Source organism: Pelobates fuscus, chromosome 8 (genome assembly GCF_036172605.1).
Source record: "Pelobates fuscus isolate aPelFus1 chromosome 8, aPelFus1.pri, whole genome shotgun sequence".
Taxonomy (NCBI): domain Eukaryota; kingdom Metazoa; phylum Chordata; class Amphibia; order Anura; family Pelobatidae; genus Pelobates; species Pelobates fuscus.
The window spans coordinates 135,589,966-135,611,532 of record NC_086324.1 but is presented as its reverse complement, the minus strand read 5'-3'; the positions used below and the strand labels follow the sequence as shown (position 1 = coordinate 135,611,532).

Sequence of the window (21,567 nt, the reverse complement as noted above, 5' to 3'; positions counted from 1 at the left end):
TTCTATTTACTAGCTTTGTGTTTTCAGACATAACTTCACATAAATGCCCCTTTCCCCCCCTTTAATTGCATCTAACAAAATCTAGCCAATATAAAATGCACAGGGCTCTTAGTGTGTGCAGGTCAGTTCCCAGCAGTTAAATCCAACAACCCTACATCAAATGGACCATGCATGCGTGCTGTACCCTTGCCAATGCCAACAACAAAGGGCAATGCATGATTCACATGTTTAGAGAGGAGAGAGCTGGGTCCACACGTCATGCTATGGGGAGTGTCTGGAGCCTGGGTGGGCTGGGCTACCAGCAGCAGTGGTACTGCAGTAGACTGTTAGAGGTGTCAGCAGTAACTGGGGATTTTTGTAGCTGACAATTTTGGAAAAAGCTTAACATAAAAGGCTAAGGGAAAACAAAACAGCCTCTTTGGGGGGGTCATTGAAACAGGATAACTGATCTGCTGCAACAGTATCAACAACAGGATTCTATTCCCTGCTCTGTGGAATCTCTGCACTGGGGTCCCAGATAATGCAGAGATGTGACTTCTCTATGTGACCAAGAGCTCCCTAGCACAGCCTGCAATCACACATCTGACTGTAAGTTACAATCTGACACTTCTAAGACCAGTATGTGTTGTTTCTAATGTTATTCAATATAAAGAGCAGAGCAGATTAGCTCTGGGCAGCTGACCATGCCTGCAGCACTGAATGCACCTTTCTTGTAAGATGCTTAGAAACACACGACTTAACCCTTCATGTGCCAGCAAATACGCAGATCGCCTATCTGGCAGTCAGACGCTGCATGGGCCATGGGATTCCTGCGATCAGTAAATAGAATTTATAACTGTTTTGGCACTAACTGCACGTAAAAAAAAACATACGTGAAAACGAGAGAAATCTCAATGTATCCTTCCTGGTAAAATATTTTATAGATAAATAAATTTACAAAAAAATAAAAAATACATAAACTATATCTAAATTAATTAAATATATAGATAGACAAATGGATGGATGATAGATTCATAAATACGTTATATATATATATATATATATATATATATATATATATATATGACAATATAGAACACATTTTTTTTAAGTACTGGAATATAATGAATGCATGGATTCAGTTTATTGTGTACATACATGCAGTAAACTTTTGTGCATGGTAAATATTAGTAAAAAAAAATACAAGCAAATCTCTATCTGATCATGCGGCTATCACTTCATATACATATTGATCGATGCAAGCAATGGTACAAGCTGTACATGAAATCTTGGCTGATGATCAGGGGGTCATGGCAGTAAATCATATGATGGGGACATTTACAGGCTGGTTAACTGTTTAATGGCCGATTAGGGCTCCTCTCCCAGTTTTATGCTTGATGCTGACTAGATGTAAAATGTCTGATTATGATTTAGATTGTTTTTTAATAAAGTTATTAGCCACTATAAAATACAATATATATTGAATGAAGCTCATGATTTTTAGCAGTTTTTATATTGGTTTTGGACTGCTCAGCATATTGGGAGTGGTAATCCATCTCATCATTTAGCTCAATGCTGTGTTTCCTTGTGACTTGTTTGTTAATGTGATTAATGCAGAGGACTTTACTTGTTGCTTACATAACACAGGCTTTTCAGTTCTTATGGACTCAAACACTTAAGATCCTCAGCTACCAATAACAAACTTGGAAATCTGAGCTTAATTTTAACTACTACTTAGAAGATCCCCAGTGTAGTTTGGTGCAGAGGTGTCTGGAAGTGTGCAGATAGTGGTTACTCAGCATACTCACTTCTCAATTATTAGTACATGGATACATTGCTTGTATATATAGCAACTATAACATAGAATGGTACACATTGATTTTTCCCAGACTGCAATGTAAACCCAGACTCCACCAGGATAGCACCCCTATTGCCGATTGTCATTATGTGTTGTTACCACCATGACTTTGTTACTGCCCCACTGAGCTGACATTCTAGTTAACTGAAAACACTACGTTTGCAATGCCTTTCACATTTAAATCACACATTTGTTGCAAAAATAAATGTTTATGACAGTGACACATAAATTAACAATGCACATATTTGCATGAATATTGAATATAAACATTTTATTCATGTGTACCCTTAAGGGTTTTTATGCAGAAGTAAATAAGAGAATACTCTCATAGTGTTCAAATAATTGGATAATGTTTTCGTTTTGTGATGGTTTATTCTCTATAAATACACAGTATGAAAACTCTTTTTCATACAATTATGTAGCCAACTATCTGCTAACCATGTGCATATATGTTGGGTAATAACACGTACAACCATCGGATGTACTTAAAAATGAGAGATAATCACACTATAAAGGTAATAATCACAATAAATGGGTCCTGTTAAAAAAATAAAGATTATTGTGATTGATAATGATTGTTTTCAACATAAGGTATCTAGTAATTGCAGGCACTAGTAAATCAATAGTGGAATTTTTTTTGGACTTTTTATTATTATTTTTGTGGGTTTTTTTGTTGATGTCGTTTTTCATTCTCAATGTCTATTTTATAATTTAAAAAAAACCTCTGCGGTGGAAACATTCATTGGTGGATAATTTTGGTATGCCCAGGGCAAGCGCTGCTTTTGTTTAATTCAGGCTGCACAGTGGGTCCTTCTGCTATTGTCTCCATAGACTTAATACCCTTTGCTCACACAGGCAGATGTCTTGAAGATGTGTTTCCCATAGGTCAATAGGCAACTCACTGAGTTGAACAGATAATAATATGGCAGCACTGGCCGACCCAGCTGGTTTCTTCTGGTCACAACTCGTTTCTGGTGGGAACTATGTGGCAGGAAAACCATTCTGTGTTAGTAGATCGAGCTACGTAAACCAAAGTTGCTTTCTAATGTGCAAATAATTATAACTTTTTTTTCTAATAAATCACTAATATATTTTGCATCACAGTGAAGTTGTTAAAGGACACAACAAGTAACCGTGACAAAAAAAGTTAATGAAACAGTTTGCAAGAGGCGACAAGGACTGTGCAAAGGAGGCTTTGGCTTGCCTTCTGGCACTGAAAGAGTTAACAGCTGTTTAGTTCGTTTTGTTTCTTCCTTGCTGGACCATGACACATGGCAAAGGTTAAACACTACCAGAGCAGACTGGCAGGAAGGGGTCAAGAAGGGATTAGGTTACTCCTGGCCTCCTTAAACCCCCCCCCCCCCAAAAAAAATGAGGCCTAATGAGCTAAGTATGTAGGATAGCCCTGCTTGCTCTGGTAATAAATCAAGCCATGGTTGCCATACAATGGTGTCCAGTGTCTGAAACATGTCATATTGATTAGAGTTGGCTGAGTGTACAAACTTTACCAGGCCTTGTATTAAGTGGTCTCTGAGCCATTCACGAAAAAGGCGCCACTTCAAGGATATGAAAGGGAAACACAAACTTCCTAGTCCTCAGAAAAATCTTATCTTCTTTGTTAGTTCCCTGATATATATTTGTGGCTAGGAAACCAGATCTGATGTGCTATGGATTTTTGTTTGGTTGTTAGTGTCCCAACAGTGGATTTGTAGCCTAGGTTATGTTAAATATGTATGATATGGTTATACTATCTCAGTTTTATATTACCTACGGGATATTTTTGCAGTTTTCAAGCAAATGTTGTTATAAGCTGTGTGCAACACACATTGCCATTTGTTTTTCCATAGTTTGAGAACGTATATTGGCCAGAATAGTGCTTTTACCGCATTTTGTACACCCCCAAATTCCTTCTTCCGTTGACTATTTTTTTCCCCCCCAAAGCAACAACTGCTTTGTTATCCTGTGGGATTCTCGATAAACTGCCGGCAGAATCCCACAGTCGGCAGAACTGCACATTTTTGTCAACCTCAGGTTTGTCCGTAAGACACAGTAGTCCCTATTTCAGTGAAATTCCAACGCAGTCTTAATCAGTAAAAATGAAAAGTGACACTTCCGCTTTAATAGCTAAAAATAACTATATTTTCTGCTCAATTAAATATGCATGTATTTATTTACATTTTTTTTTTTTAATGGAATAATTTTATACTTCCTAACAATAGGAGGTCTGTAGTTAGGATGGAAGGGGTAGATGCTCTGTTGGTGCATGTCAATCCAGCGTGTGTGAATGCCAGGCTGACTGGCGGATCGCTGGCCAACCCTTCCCAGGGCTGCTCATGTACTGGGAGCTACTGAGGCATGTAAAGTAATTAAAAAAGACATTTAGGAAGCTAGTCATGTATGATTGCAAACACAACAATGTGATCTGTATACGTTAACCAGTTTTTAAATAGACAAAAAGGAAACATTTGGGGAAGGCTATAATATTTCATAAAGTATTTACCTTTAATTAATTATAACTAAATGTGTATTTTTTCATCCAGAAACCTCAGAAAATATAGTCTTTAACTCATCCTTTCCTTGAGATAAGAGACAGAGAGGTTGAGGGGGATAGACTGTTAGAGTAAGAGAGAAAGTTAGAGATACCGTCTTTCCCTGAAAATAAGACCGGGTCTTATATTAATTTTTTTCCGGAAAAATGCAGTAGGGCTTATTTTCGGGGGAGGTCTTATTTCGGGAGAAAACGTGTGCTAGAAAGAAGGTCTATGTTTGGGGGAATTCCTCCGCACATAGACCAGTTTACTAGGGCATGGAATCCTGCAAATCTATGTTCAAGGAAGCTTTCCCGAACATAGATTAGTTCACTCGCGAATGGAATCTTGCGTATCTACAGGGAGTGCAGAATTATTAGGCAAATGAGTATTTTGACCACATCATCCTCTTTATGCATGTTGTCTTACTCCACGCTGTATAGCATCGAAAGCCTACTACCAATTAAGCATATTAGGCGATGTGCATCTCTGTAATGAGAAGGGGTGTGGTCTAATGACTTCAACACCCTATATCAGGTGTGCATAATTATTAGGCAACTTCCTTTCGTTTGGCAAAATGGGTCAAAAGAAGGACTTGACAGGCTCAGAAACGTCAAAAATAGTGAGATATCTTGCAGAGGGATGCAGCACTCTTAAAATTGCAAAGCTTCTGAAGCGTGATCATCGAACAATCAAGCGTTTCATTCAAAATAGTCAACAGGGTCGCAAGAAGCGTGTGGAGAAACCAAGGCGCAAAATAACTGCCCATGAACTGAGAAAAGTCAAGCGTGCAGCTGCCAAGATGCCACTTGCCACCAGTTTGGCCATATTTCAGAGCTGCAACATCACTGGAGTGCCCAAAAGCACAAGGTGTGCAATACTCAGAGACATGCCCAAGGTAAGAAAGGCTGAAAGACAACCACCACTGAACAAGACACACAAGCTGAAACGTCAAGACTGGGCCAAGAAATATCTCAAGACTGATTTTTCTAAGGTTTTATGGACTGATGAAATGAGAGTGAGTCTTGATGGGCCAGATGGATGGGCCCGTGGCTGGATTGGTAAAGGGCAGAGAGCTCCAGTCCGACTCAGACGCCAGCAAGGTGGAGGTGGAGTACTGGTTTGGGCTGGTATCATCAAAGATGAGCTTGTGGGGCCTTTTCGGGTTGAGGATGGAGTCAAGCTCAACTCCCAGTCCTACTGCCAGTTTCTGGAAGACACCTTCTTCAAGCAGTGGTACAGGAAGAAGTCTGCATCCTTCAAGAAAAACATGATTTTCATGCAGGACAATGCTCCATCACACGCGTCCAAGTACTCCACAGCGTGGCTGGCAAGAAAGGGTATAAAAGAAGAAAATCTAATGACATGGCCTCCTTGTTCACCTGATCTGAACCCCATTGAGAACCTGTGGTCCATCATCAAATGTGAGATTTACAAGGAGGGAAAACAGTACACCTCTCTGAACAGTGTCTGGGAGGCTGTGGTTGCTGCTGCACGCAATGTTGATGGTGAACAGATCAAAACACTGACAGAATCCATGGATGGCAGGCTTTTGAGTGTCCTTGCAAAGAAAGGTGGCTATATTGGTCACTGATTTGTTTTTGTTATGTTTTTGAATGTCAGAAATGTATATTTGTGAATGTTGAGATGTTATATTGGTTTCACTGGTAAAAATAAATAATGGAAATGGGTATATATTTGTTTTTTGTTAAGTTGCCTAATAAATATGCACAGTAATAGTCACCTGCACACACAGATATCCCCCTAAAATAGCTATAACTAAAAACAAACTAAAAACTACTTCCAAAAATATTCAGCTTTGATATTAATGAGTTTTTTGGGTTCATTGAGAACATGGTTGTTGTTCAATAATAAAATTAATCCTCAAAAATACAACTTGCCTAATAATTCTGCACTCCCTGTATATTCGGGGAAACTTCCCCAAACATAGATTAGCTTACTCGCAAATGGAATCCCGCAAATCTATGTTCAGGGAAAATTCCCCGAACATAGATTAGCAAACTAGTGTCTAGGGCAGAGATATGCAACATTCGGCACTCCAGATGTTGCAGACTACATCCCCCATAATACTCTCATGGGGAGTATTACTACAATCCCCTAAATATCTGAGGTGTAAGTGTAATAATATATATGTGCTGCACTCACACTTGAACATTTTTTGGGTATAGGGTATATCACTTACATTTTGTTTTCAAGTTTGGTTCTTTGTATTGCAGGGAGGGGGGTAAAGGATCAGTGATACGATTGCCCCAACATTGGCATTCCAAGAAGAGTGCAGGTGGGTGGGGGGGAGAAGGGGGAGTTATGGGTCAGTGAAGCGATTGCCTCACTGGCTCCACTCAACGAGAGCAGACCCAATTGTAAATGGCCACCCAAATTAATAACAGATAGGCTTGACATGAATACACGCCAGGCTGCCTGCCAGTCAAACAGGCAAGGTAATTAAGGGCAGACCATGCAAGGGGCACTGTTCTCTGTCTAATGATCCACGTGTGCTATGCTTTTTGGGGACACCAGGCAATAAAGTTCAAACTGCAGGACAGGACCTGAAATTTGGGGCTATTCCACTGAAATCGAGATGGTTAGGTGGCAGGAGACATATCAATAGCTTATGATCAGATAAAGGTTATTAGCACACAGGTTTCAAGGCCTCATCGCCCCACTATCAGGGGGAGTTCCTGTATACCTTTAAAAAAAAATTATCATTCTGGAAAAAGTTATGAAACAATGCCTAAGACCTTGGGCCTATATCAGCCTTTAAAGCAGTTCTGCAAGGTAAAAGGGGGCCCAAACGTCCCCATGTTACTCCGAGAGGTTAACCAATAACTACAGGAAGCATTTGACATTGTAAAGGTACACCAGCGGTTTTCAGTTCGAATGAGCAATTCTTTATGTACCAGCTTTAAGTATTGTATAACATTCTTTATTAAGACAATGAAATTAGTATCAACATTCTGTGTTTGTTCTCTCAGTTTTCCATATCTAATGTTAGATTCTGGAAGAAGATCTGATAACATTGTATGCCAAAAATATTTAACAATGCAAAATATCAGACAGAGGCTAGTATTTTCCACATTATTGCAGAGAGAAGAACAAAGAGTACAATAGTAACAAACTCATACAAATAAGCCATATATTAAAAGACAGTGTTAACGTCTATCTTAACATAATGTCTATGTTACAACTTTATAGTATGACTAATGTATTTTCCATATCTTTTGTGACACTTTGTTTATGTCATAAGCACTGGTCAAACAAGAATAAATAACATATTAGAAAATACTTTAATGTTTCCCTTGGGCAGAACTGTCAGAATGCCTTATTCGGTTCCAATTGGATCATATTTAACTTAAATCGTGAAAAAAATTTTAGATTATTTTTTGTTTTCTAGTCTAATAAACAGCAACATAAATTTGCAACAGACTGCGAAAATAGAGGCAAATATTAGCACGATCAATAATACAGCATAGTTCTATTGTTTTTCCATCTTACATTACATGCTGGGAATGTTTTAAGCTTAAATACATCATAACTCTTTATGATAATAAAAAGCTCCCTCTTGTCCCAAGTCCCCATCATACCCTTTAGATTGTAAGCTCACGCGCCATCTAGCTTAGTACGTTGTATAAAGGGCTGTACGTTCTAGATGCCAGCTCATGGGCAGAGTTCATATTTCTTTTCTATTGGTTTATCAATACTCTACTATTCCCCCCCCTCCTCCCCCTCCTCCCACCAGTAATAAAAATAAAATAAGATAAAATGTGGGTTGAAACATTGAGAATATGAGACATAAGGCTGAGTGGGGGTCATGGCCTCAACCAAACTATAAGCTACTTATATGTTGCGCCATATTTAGAATGAGATATAAAATGTTTAAAGTTGTCTGAAAATAGTTAATTAAACTACTGCTCATGTTTGTGAAGGATGATCAGACAAGTTAGAAAATGGCATTTAGATGAGGATTTGTATTGATTTTTAAGAAAACCAGACCTGGATATTCTAACATTGAATGTGGACATGATTGCATCTGCTTAAGCAGTTACCACCAATCCATTAACTGGTATTTACAAAGCATATGGTTTTTTTAAAAAAAGATTCTCACGCTTCAGAACAAAGGAATGAAGCAGCCATTAATGTGCAATATATAGCATGCCTCCATAGAAAGAGTAAATTACTGCATCACCTCTCTGCATTATTAATTCAAGAGTCATTAGTCTGCTTAGCCATACCCCACTGTGAATGGGGTCAGGATTTCTGTAGAATCCTGGAGGCAGAGCCAGAAAAGAGTCAACTGTCATTATGCAGGGTGCAGGGAGAAAGAAAATCTGTCCTTCTCCTGCATACTAACTAGATATTGTTTAGCGTTCCTCATTGTGGAAACAGATGTACCTAGCATGTCTGAGATGTGAAGTCATTGAAAGAAACATACCTCTGTGACGGAATACGACACATGAGTTATCCGTGAATTGGTCAAGAATTTGGACATGCATGAATAGTGCAATTTATTTTTTTTGTTCAAAACCCGTCAGATATTTAAATATTATCAGTTCCACTACCAAACAGCATTAATTCTGAAATTATAAGCTGTGATGTTTAAGTGCATCAATAAGGGATATTATCTTACAGGTAGCGTAGAAGGCGTCCGTCTGTCTGTCTATCTATCTATCCAGCTGACTGTCTGTATGTATGTCTGCCTGCCTCTCCATCAGTCTGTGCTGTCTGTCTGACTCTAGCTATCAGTGTTTCTGTCTGTCATGGGTCAGAACTACTGGTGGTGCAGCCGGTGCAAATGACTGACAGAGCGCCGTGCAGCAATCTCCTTGCAGTTTCAGCCAGTCCCACTAAAACGGATAGAAGTCTAAAGTATGGAAGTAGGAGGGTGCCTACAATATACATTTTTGGTCTTCTATATGTGTATGTGTGTATGTATGTTGTTTGTTTCAGTGTGTATATCTGTGTGTATGTGTATCTGTGTATGTATGGATATATATTTTTGTTTGTTTGTTTCAGTGTGTATTTGTGTGTATGTGTGTTCCAATATGTTTATATGTGTGTTAGTGTATATTATTATTATTATTATTGGTATTTATATAGCGCCAACGTATTCCATAGTGCTTTACAATATTTTAAGAGGGGGCGATTTAACAATAAAGGAGACAATTATAAAAACTTATAGGGACAATAGGTTGAAGAGGGCCCTGCTTAAATGAGCTTACTGTCTATAGGAGGTGGGGCATAAAACACAATAGGACAGGAAATTGCAATCAAACAAGGTTGGAGTGAAGCAGAGCTGGAGGAGAGAGTAGAGTGCTGCCCTTTAGGAGAGAGCAAGATACAGGTATGTGAGGTAGAGGTAACTCTGGGAGGCCATAAGCTCTCCTAAAAAGATGGGTTTTAAGGCACTTAAACGATTAAAGACTAGGGGAGAGTCTGATGAAGGTAGGCAGGCTATTCCATAGGAAGGGAGCCGCCCGCGAGAAACCCTGCAAGCGTAATTTGGCCGTACGGGTGGGAGCAACGGACAGGAGAAGGTCATGGGTAGAGCGGAGAGACAGAGAAGGGGCATACATTTATTGATCTAAGATATAAGAGGGGCTAGAATTGTTCAGTGCTTTTTAGGTATGGATAAGTACTTTTAATTAATTAACTCCTATAGGATGCAGAGAGCCAATGTAAGGACTGACAGAGGGGTATGAGAGGACCGACTAGAGAGGAAAATCAGTCTGGCGGGGCAATACGGCTTTTGGGAAGAACAATTGGGAGAGAGTTACAATAGTCAATGTATATATAAATGTGTATATCAGTGTCACGTGTGTTTATTTAAATGTGATAACACCCTAGCATTCAAACATCAACTCTGTTTATATACCCCCCCCCCGCATTCAAACCCAACGCTACACACAGATAGACCCCTGCATTCAAACACCAACACTGTACCCAAATACACCTCTGCATTCAAACAGCAACACTATATTCAAAAGCACACTTGCATTCATTACACATGCCCCCTACAAAAACATGCATACGTGCAAGCACACAGACACTGCTCACAAATACAACCATACAATGGTGAACAAATGGTAGATTCCCAGTTGGCAAATCCAGTTGAGGATCTACAAAAAATTCTCGCACCAGGGCTCTCGCTTTGTAAGTGCCACCACTGTGTCTATCTATTTCCTTTATCTAATCTATCTATACGGCTATCAGTCCTTCCATCCATCCAATCTCTTTGTACCATGTGCAGTGATTATGCAAAGCATGCTGTTGATTAGTGGCCTTAAAGGGACACTACAGTCACCATAACTTATCTAAATTAAGTTGTTATGGTGCCAGGAGGCCTCCGGGCACCCTCTTACCGGGCACCCTCTTTCTTGAACAGTTTAACCCCAAAGTTTGCCTCCATTGCCGATCTGCTGGAACTGCAGGTGGCATCCGGCTTCTGGTTTTCAGTTACAGGAAGCATGAAGCGCCGCCGGGCAGGGGCGCCACTGATTGGTTTAGGGCAGTCATTTAATACTCTGAGTCAATCAGTAGCTTCCCATTGTACCTTTTTTTTATGAATGGGAACCTACTGATTGGCTTAAAGCAGGGGTCCTCAAACTACGGCCCCCCAGATGTTGCTGAACTACAACTCCCATGATTCTTTAAATTACATAGATAGCCAGAGAATCATGGGAGTTGTAGTTCATCAACATCTGGGGGGCCGGAGTTTGGATGACCACTCTAAGCCTCTGCGTCACTCTGCGCATCCTGTAACCAGGTCTAGACGCCATCAGGGGGGACCTGCATATTGGTGATGGTAAGTGTGCGCTCAAGGGCCTCCTGACACCATAACAACTTAATTTAAATGAAGATATTATGGTGACCAGAGTGTTTCTTTAACCCTTTGTGTGTCAAAGGCATACCCTACACACTATTATGCAAAGCACAGTCCACATATCTGGTACTCAAAGGTTTAAATGTTTAGACTAAAAAGGATATTTAAAAAGGTTTAAATGTTGGGTAAAAAGGATATTCTCATCCCTCAAGAGGCAGAAGGTTTTATATAATGGGGTTAAATGCAGAATGACAGGGAAAAGTGCTGTTTAAAAAAAAAAAAAAGTGTTTTATTTTTACTTTTATCTTCCTCCCAAGGATGCTGTTTTTTTAATCAGTGATGTAGTGAAACATCTAGTTAATCGTCCTACCATTGAGTCTTTGATTAGAATACTGCCTCTAAACTAAGTGTGGTTATCCACTTAGACTTAGAAAAGACAATGATCTATTGAAATACAAAGGAAATAGAAAACAAGATTAACTGACAGATCTCTAAAGCTCTGGGCAAATTCACACAACTATTAACATGTAACAGCATGTGGGATGTGGGATGGGGGCAGGGGACAATAAAAGGGGCAGGTCAGTTAAGAAAAGGTGCCCCCCCACAGTAGTTCTCAATATTCTGTATATTATCATGCCAGAAAGCAAGAAGGCATGTTAATACAGAATTGTAATTTTTTTTTCTTTTATTTACACATTTGATTCCCTAGTTTTGTTGTGTGTCCGTTGTGTGCCTTTTGTAGCAATAAAATGACACTCATAGACCTTTGCAATCATAAAACCAGGACTTGACATAATTTCCCTTTATTTAGCTAGCTCTGTATTGCAAGGTCACATAGAACCCTTACTGCCTGTGAAAAAAAGGACAGAAATGCTCACTGTAAGCATATACAGGGCAGCTATCTGGATTAAGTGCCTTAAATTACCGATAATGATATGTCAGCATGCACCCTTATACTTTTCACAATTGCCCAGGCCACACAACGCTTAAAGAGACACTCCACTGCCCGAATGAAAAAAATAATAATAATAATAGATTTTTTTTTAAATCACTGTTTAGTGGATATACAATCAGTGAAAACATGCATGTATTCAATTATGCATTTGTTTTTTGGGGTATATTTAAAAACAGATTGCCAGCCCTGCAGATCTCTTTCCCAGACTTCTCAATGTAGCTCAATGTGACTATAGCTCCTTCACTAATTCTATGTTTTATCCAAGAGCAAGATGTATTAGGTTGTAGGGCCCCCATTGTAATTAAAAAATAAACAAATAATAAATTAACCTATTATTCACCTGGCAGACAGGACACCAGACTTGATGACATTTTGTCCAATCAAATCTTGCTCTCAGCCAGTCAGTGACTCAGTGAAGCCATTATGAATGAAAAGTCACTGAAGGCAAGCATACACCATGGCACCATAACAACTTAAAGGACCACTATAGGCACCCAGACCACTTTAGCTTAATGAAGTGGTCTGGGTGCCAGGTCCATCTATGTTAACCTTGCAGCTGTAAATATAGCTGTTTCAGAGAAACTGCTATGTTTACAATAGGGTTGATCCAGCCTCTAGTGGCTGTCTCACTGACAGCCGCTAGAGGCGCTTCCGCGCTTCTCACTGTGAAAATCACAGTGAGAAGACGCCAGCGTCCATAGGAAAGCATTGAGAAATGCTTTCCTATGGACTGACTGAATGAATGCGCGTGCGGCTCTTGCTACGCATGCGCATTCAGCAGATGACGTTGAAAGAAGGAGGAGCCCAGCGCTGGAGAAAGATAAGAGTTTATCCCCTTCCTCCCCCTAGAGCCAGCGGGAGGGGGGCCATGAGAGTGGGGGGGACCTATTAACACTATAGTGCCAGGAAAACAAGTTTGTTTTCCTGGCACTATAGTGGTCCTTTAATGTAGATAAAGTTTTTATGGGGCCTAAAATGTCCCTTGAAAGTAACACTCCAAGTATTATAACCACTACAACATTCTGTAGTGATTATGGTGCAACGGTTTATTAGAACGGTTTAACTTTCTACCTGGATTCTCCCCAGCTCCCCTCCGTTCCTCCACTACCTCAGCCAGAGAGGAGCTTATCAGGAGTAGTGGAGACAGGGAGCGGTGCCAGTAATAAGTCAAACCATTTTAACCACACAGACCTCTCAATGACAAAGATGAGAAAACTGAGAAAGTACTTTTTACATATACCCCCAAAGAAAACATGGGTGAAAATATGCATCAATTTTTCCTTAGGAAGTATAGCTACTAATTGGTTAAAAAACAAAACAATATATATATATATTTATGATGTGCTCCTTTAAGCTGCTGCAACTGTTGTTTGGTGTAGAACTGAAGTTGAATTTGCATTACCTGGCCATCAGATATTGCTATATAAATATAAATTGGTCTTAGTTTTCAGTATTCTGTTATTTCTAATAAGTTTTGTTTTACAACGGTTACATAATGGCATACAATACAATATGAATTTTTGCTGGAAGTACAAAATTATTATTTTTTTGATAAGACTGAATTGTCACAGGAGACTGCTTTTCCAAATATAACAAAATATGGTCAGTAAAAAACACATTCACCACAGAAACCCATAGAATGTGTCATTGGCACATTTCTGCTGTATCCCTTGAAGTTTATAGTGACCGACCTTTAAAATGTGCAATCAGTGCGAGGCAGCTGCTCAGGGATGTCCGACTGACCATTCTCAGATTCCAGAGACAGCCCTAGTGGTCACTGCCAGTCAGTACAAGAAAGAGCTACCAGGGAGATTAAGGAAAGCTGTCCCTATGAGAGAGCTTGTAAAGTGAGCATCGTCTCATTCTCTGTCTTTTATCTCTCCACTGCCTGGTCCTCAGAATACAGGATGTTAGTCTATGACATCAGAGTTCCTATAAAAATATCTTGAAGAGAGCAAGGCATCCAACCATCCTGATTGCGGCAGGACAGTCCTGATTTTTGGGTCCAGCGCTTTTGTGGACACCAGGGAACTGTGCCCAACAAAAAAATGTTCAGGGCACTATGATCTTGCAGAGAGTACTGAAACAGAGGTCCCACTGAGGGTCTGCCCTCAGTGGAATGGCCTTCGATGATTGACAAGCAGCCTGGAGTTCATTCACACCAGCTGATGTGTCAGTAACTCAGGCGGACCCACTCCAGTTCTGGATCGGCCCACCCTTCGGAGTGAAGCCAGTGATGTGATTATGTCACTGACTGACCCCCTTTGTCCCCCTCCCACTCGTGTCCTACTTCTCTGCATGCCAGAGTTGGATGTAGGAGAGTGTGAGGAAACAAAGACACTGAGCAACTGAGCTAAAGACCCTCAGTTTATATCAAATCACTATTTAATAGCTTGATATGAAACCTGGGAAGGCACCAGGAGACTTTAGACAATATAACCTCTACACCTACGGTTTATTTATTTTTTTATTTTAATCTTTATGGCCTCTACTGCTATGCATGACACCTCGTATTCTAAAGAGAGAGCATCACTTCCTGCAAACCTCTCCTCCCCCAAAAATGTATTATAACGATTTTTTTCACTGCGACAAATCCTTTTTCAAGGTTACTACCATCTTTAAGTTACTGGCGGTCAATGTACAGCCTGTGCCATCATCACCATAGTATGCGATGGGATCTAAACATGCTCGGTATTAATAAAGGGGAGCTTGCGAGGCTAAGGAGGACAGACTGGATGGAAAAGTGAGTATTATGGGAAAATTATACTTTGCAAAGGAAATGGAACTTCCCTAAGATCCACCCTTGATTGGTCAGCACAGGAATACAGAGGGAGAAAATAGTCCCTACCTTTTCTTATGTTTTTAAAGAGAAATAGATCAGAAGCAAGACAAAGAGTAAGATAAAGGTAAGTTTCTTGGGTGACAGAGCCAATTTAATGAGCAGATATTATTTTTCAACAAAGTATACCTGTGATTTGGATGAGAGTACCACCTGAGTTCTCAATGAACTCACAGCCAATGAGCTAGCGCAATGTAGGGCGCTTCTGGCTCTCACCAATGAACTCACAGCCAATGGAGTGCATTCACACCAGCTGATGTGTCAGTAACTCAGGCGGACCCACTCCCGGCACAAATGAGCTAGCACAATGTAAGGAGCTTCCGGCTAGAGAGGATGAGGTGACCCGTGTCTGACTAATCCCAGGTAAGTTGTCAAACTGTTCGAAAACAGTTTGAGTATTGACACTCGGAAGGCTGGGAGGCTAATTCTTGGACCATAAACACTGCAGGGTGCTTGGATTATCCCTTAAACATCACAACCTCTGGGAAAAAAACTATACTTAGCAATACTTTAACTGTTCAAAGGGGATACTTTTACTACAGTGCTATAACCGTCGCTGTAACCGTCCTGGCTATTTTAGGACATTTCAGATGACTTCTCGGCCCACCATCTATGTAACTTAAAATATAATTCAGAGCATAACCCTGATATAGAATTCTGAGCATATCCCTTAAAGTTAGATTATTCTTGAATCTAAAAAAGTCCGAAAGGAACTGAATATACATTTTCATGTAGGTCACAGTTTTGTAATGTAGTGGATAGTGACATGGCCTATGGGAATTGAAAGAAAGTAGGTAACTATGATTATACCGTGTATCTTATTTCTATCAATATGTTAGTGTTGGCATTGGTAGGATTTTTTTTGTTGGGATCTTTTTGTTACCTATGCTCCACTTCACATTTTAAAGGATCACTATAGGATCAGGAAAACAAACATGTATACCTGACCCTATGGGGTTAAAACCACCATCTAGCCACCCTGGGCCCCTCATGCCTCCCTAAAAATCTTACTTTATTCAAGCCTGAAGCTGTAGCTCTGCATGCTGTTTGATAATAATTATCTTTGTACTAAAACCTTTGGTGTGCTTGGGACTTATTTGCATTCTCTGATTGTTAAATACCTGGCAGGGGAACAGGTCCTTTCCCTTTTAGCACCCTCTTTTTTTTCTTCTGCATGCCACACCAAAACTGACCCATATTGGCTGAGCTTTGCCTATAATATTTTGTTTGCCGATCACACAGAAGAGCTACTACAGCTTGGATTGCTGAAAAACGTAATGCTGGCCATGATAGAAAGGTGAAAGAGCACACATTGAATTGCAGTTTGCTGCGTATGGGGCTGCATGGTTGCAGACCCGTCAGATTGGATATGATGACCCCTCTCCACAACAAAAAGCTCCTTCAGTGGGGACATGAGAATCTAATTGGACCATGGAGTAAAGGGAAGAAGGTGGCCTGGTCTGATGAATCACTATTTCTTTTAGATCAGGTGGATGGCCAGGTACATGTGCGTTGTTTACCTGGAAAGAGATGGCAGCAGGATGCACTATGGGAAGAAGGCAGGCCGGTGGAGGTAGTGTTATACTGTAGGCATTTCCTCTGTTGGGAAACCTTGGGTCCTGGCATTCATGTGGATATTACTTTGACACGGACCAACTGCCTAGAGATTGTTGCAGACCACATACACTTCTTCATGGCAGTGGTGTTACCTGATGACAGTGGCCTCTTTTGTCAGGATAATGCACCCTGCCACACTGCAAACAATGTTCAGGAATGGTTTGAGGATCATGTCAAAGAGTTTAAGTTGTTGCCTTGGCCTCCAAATTCCCCAGATCTCAATCTGATTGAGCATCTGTGGGATGTGCTGAAAGAACAACTCCGATCCATGGAGGCCCCACCTAGCAACTTGCTGGACTTAAAGAATCTGCTGCTAATGTCTTGTTGCCAGATACCACAGGACATGATCAGAAGTCGAGTCCATGCCTCGATGCATCAGTGCTGTTTTGGCAGCACAATAGGGACCTACACAATATTAGGCAAGTGGGTCTAATGTTGTGGCTGATTAGTGTATATAGACGAATAACAATGCATTCATTGTTCAGTATACCTTACTCATGAAATATATAGACAGGGACTCACACCCAAATGCAGAAGAAGAAGGAAGAGCAACAATATACAAACTCGGAAAAAAAACATTTTTTTTCCGCCAGAGACATTCTGTCTAGTCTTAACTCTATATAAAGGCAGAACATAATGGAATATAAAAGTTGGTCACATATTTGTATAGGGGCAAGAATAGTGACAGGGAATATGAAAATTGAAAGAAAGTAGGTAGCCTTGAGACCTACAGTTCACATTTTCACAATTGATGTGCTGCTGGGTTTGAGTATAGTACTGATAACAAAAACTAATTAATACTATCTGGTCATAGAAGGACATTTACCATTTGAATGGACCCCTTATTGATTTCTCCCTGTCTGCTCCGATCTGAATGAATACGCCATGCGTGATAAGATTTTGGTGGGAACCGCCAGTTTCTCACAGATTCCTACAGGATGCAAAATGTTAATTTCCCACCTTTTATGTTAGATTTTGCTTGTCCTTCATGTGAAACTCAAAGTGGCGTTTTATAGAAAGAGGTAATTTTCTCTTGAATAGTTTTCTGCTAACCACTATTGAATGAGATCCTTAAATTGCAATTTTACACTGACATCTGCTTATGTTTAGTGAACTAAGTTGAAAAGGCATTGACTTTGATATGCATTAAGATGCAATTCTCGGTATAATAAAATACGCTCCATCTGTTATGGAAAAGAGCACATTAAAGGAACACTCCAAGCACCATCACCACTACAGTGTAAGGCTTAGGTCATTGGCTGAGAGGGATCAGCTGATGCTCTCCTGCGTTAGTAGTGGAGGTGGGGAGTGACACCTGGTGGACCCAAGTAAGAAGTCAAACTGTTCAAATTTTTTTGGCTACTTACAATAAGGGGTATCTAGGGCAATCCTGGCACCATAACCACTACAGTTATCTATAATGAATATACTGTTTGAAGCGATCTTTATATATTTGATACATTATTCATAAAACTAGTTCAAATGATCACTTTTTACAGGCTGTTTTGTCCTAATCGATAACAATTCTTCACAACTCATTATTTAGTGAATAAGTGCCAAGGTTTCTCAGGCTTCAGAGTACAGTGCTTATCCACCAACTAGTTCACAAGTTCCTAACCCCTGAGCCAGGACAAATAATCAGGTCCTATTTTAGTAGGTCCCCATTGGTTGGACCAGGAACATTATATTTTTAGGGCAGAGGCCTGCCTATAATAAAAAGCAATTTGTTTTAATGACACTGTCAGTTTACCTGGTGCAATAAAGACCATTTAGAATATGGGAAATGTCTGCTGAAAATGTATTGTAGAATAAATTCTAGTGTGTATCATGTAATACAGTTGACCAATGGGACACTGAGCAAATTCTATAATTGAAAAATGGAGTGCCATGCTTATTGCTTTTCATAGTGGAGAAGCAATGGAGTGGAACTTGGCATGCTTGGTCAAACGCAGTGCTCCTCCACTCAGATGCTACTATAAGTTCTGGAGGATATAGCACCTCTTGTGGTTGTCAGGAAGAAAGCTAGAAGTGTATTTAACCTTGCAATATAAACATTGCAATATAAATAGTGCACTACATGACCACTAGACTACAGGACCACTGAACCCAGATCACTTCATAAAGATGACGTGGTCTAGGTGCCTTAAGTGGTGCTTTAACGTCCAAGATCTTTGGTGACACAAGAGATCTATCTGATTTTCATAGTATGTAGCAGCTAGAGTCTAAAACTATCCTTTACCGGTATAGATGGAAGTATACTTTAGGGGAGCTTGCTTATGGATTTTCACCTAAGTTGCCTTGAGGAAAGCCATAGGTTTGTGTACATCAAGTCAATGGTTAACAATTTAATGAGTTACTCTCACAACCGTAACAGCCAATACTCCTTGCATATGTTACTAAAGACATTTTTGTTTCTGCTGGCATTTTTAGAAAGCATCCTTCCCAAAAATGATACCATGTTTGTTACAAAGACCCATAAGCAGGTTATTAATTTATCTATTTTTGCAGTATGGTATTTCTGCTTTTGAAATACTACAAAATAAGGTACTATACACTATATACTATACACTATAATGTCTAAATCATTTTATCCCTGCCCAATATTGCGGTTCCCAAAATATGACGTCATATTCCGGCTCCCGCGGTATCAGCAGACAGGCAGCGCGCGAGGGAGCAGAGCAGAGAGGTTAGAGCTCCCTCGCCGCGTCTGATCTCAGCACAGCCGCACACAGCACCGGGGGCCGAGATGGTGGCCCGGCAGGAGGGAGAGCTTCCCTCCTGCCGGTCACTGAAATCTTGCGCCCCCAGAGCCCGTGCGCCCTAAGGCGGCCGCCTTTGCCGCCTTATGGACGCGCCGGCCCTGCATACAAACACACCCCTGTATTAAAACACAATAGCTGTATACAAGCACCCCTTCAAATACCAACACTGTACATTACACTATAACACCAGTAAAAACCGCAGCGCTGTACAGGTACGCAACATAGAAATTTTTAATTGGGGCGCCTTGGAAAAATACTGAAATATTAAGGGCATCTTGAACCTAAAAAAGTTTGGGAACCACTGCTGTAAACAATGAAGAAATAATGACAATATTGATTGCCGGCAGCTGGACACATTTTTAAAATTTCCGTTACCCCTAAACAACAATCTATACTAAAATTTTATATTTTTGCCATAGACCAAAGTAAAAGGATTTGCTGAAAGACAGTGTTTTTTTTTTTTTTTTTTTGTATCTAAGTATCTAAGGTTCTTAATATCTGCACAGAGCAGATATAATTGATAGATTTCTCTTTAATGTTTATTGTGCTGTTACCATGGGACTTTGTATGATAAAAGAAATAGGACCTTATTTGCCATTCAAAACAAATCCCTCTACCGTAATGATAATGTAAATATTCTTGTTATGAAAGGGAAGTAGTCCTTGAGATAAGCAATGTGACGGGCTATCTCTGTTTTCCGTTTGCTAGAAATTTCCCTGGCAACCATTTTCTAAACTGATTTAGTCACACGAGGATTTCATGTATCGATTAAAGCAATTATGAAAATGGGGAGAATAATGTCAAATAAATCTCCTTCAATCACTTTTCTCAATAAGATTGCACAAAATGGAAACAGTTATTTCTAGTTACAGACTAACTATGCCAATGGCTGGTATGCCGAAGACTTATGGCAAGTTGAGAATATATTCTGTTAGATATTGGACCATATTTATCATGTGAATTTAGGTAACCTTTGGGGGTAAAATGCTAAATGTAAAGCATAACAAAAAAAATCATATTTCTATCTAATGCCTCATATAAAGCACATTGGATGCAATCAGTTTTGTCTTGCGAAAAATGTCCAATTCACATTATTATCAGCTAGGAGGAAATAATGATGCGCTACCCATAATACCCTAGGGATGGGTCTCAGAAAATAAAAAAAACCTATATGCTCTTTCTCTTCTGCAGGATTTTGTCAAGACTGACTTGACCCTAAAACATAAACCTAGGTAAAAGCTAAAGTATGGATGCGTAACGGTTCTTCTAGTGGCCGAGCTAGCACTTAGAATATGAGTGAGAATGTCTGCACGAAGAGACAAATTAAACGTAAACAGGTCGAAGTCAAGGATACCAAAGGTACATGGAAATGAGAAACAAGCCAAGGTAAGGATAACGGAGAACAGGAATAGTCAGGCAAGCCGAAGTAAAAAACTAAACAAAAAAACGGGTAAGTATAGACAAAAACGCACCCTTGGGTAAACAGAAACCATGACAGGGCAAGGAAACGAGGACAACCAGGGATTATATATACCCTATAATGGGTTGTGATTAGTTATAGAGTGCCATGATGTCACAAGTGTGTAGACATCATCCAAAAGCACCACATTGAATGACATTATAAAAGAAGACCAGTGGGAGGGTTCCATATCATATATGATGTCAGAATCTTTCAATGTAGGGTAATAACTGCTTGGTCCAAGGATAAATCTGACTGCCATTCTGGGGTCAAGAAGGAATTTTTTTCCTAGCTCGTTGCAAAATTGGAAGTGCTTTTTTTGCCTTCTTTTGGATCAACAGCAAAAAACATATGTGAGGAAGGCTGAACTTGATGGACGCAAGTCTCTTTTCAGCTATGTAACTATGTAACTATGTAATAATGAGGCACCAGGAAGCTGAAGAGACATTATTTCTATGATCACACGGCGCCGCAGAAGAGATATAATTTCTGTGATCACACGGTGCCGCAAGGGACAGGTATCATGACAAGTTTATTGCAGATAACCCAGTTGCATAGATATTATTTTCAGTTGACTGCCAGGCTAATAAAGTTAAAGGGACACTGTAGGTACCAAAACAATTAATGAATCAGTTTTGTTGTCTAGTACATGAATCTACAGTCTCACTGCTCAATTCTCTGCCATTTAGGAGTCAAATCACTTTGCTTACACAGCCCCAGCCAGACCCCCCA

At 39.9% G+C, this 21,567-nt stretch overlaps 1 protein-coding gene across 3 annotated transcripts in view; it reads left to right on the top strand.

The window, feature by feature from the left end:
* Window positions 1–294: 294 nt before the first annotated feature.
* GPRC5B (G protein-coupled receptor class C group 5 member B) overlaps window positions 295–21,567 on the top strand; it is a 64,594-nt gene continuing 43,321 nt past the window's right edge. For all 3 annotated transcript variants that reach the window (XM_063430334.1, XM_063430337.1, XM_063430336.1), the window contains exon 1: window positions 295–588. The gene's annotated coding sequence lies outside the window, so the exon portion shown is untranslated. The remainder of the gene's footprint in view (window positions 589–21,567) is intronic.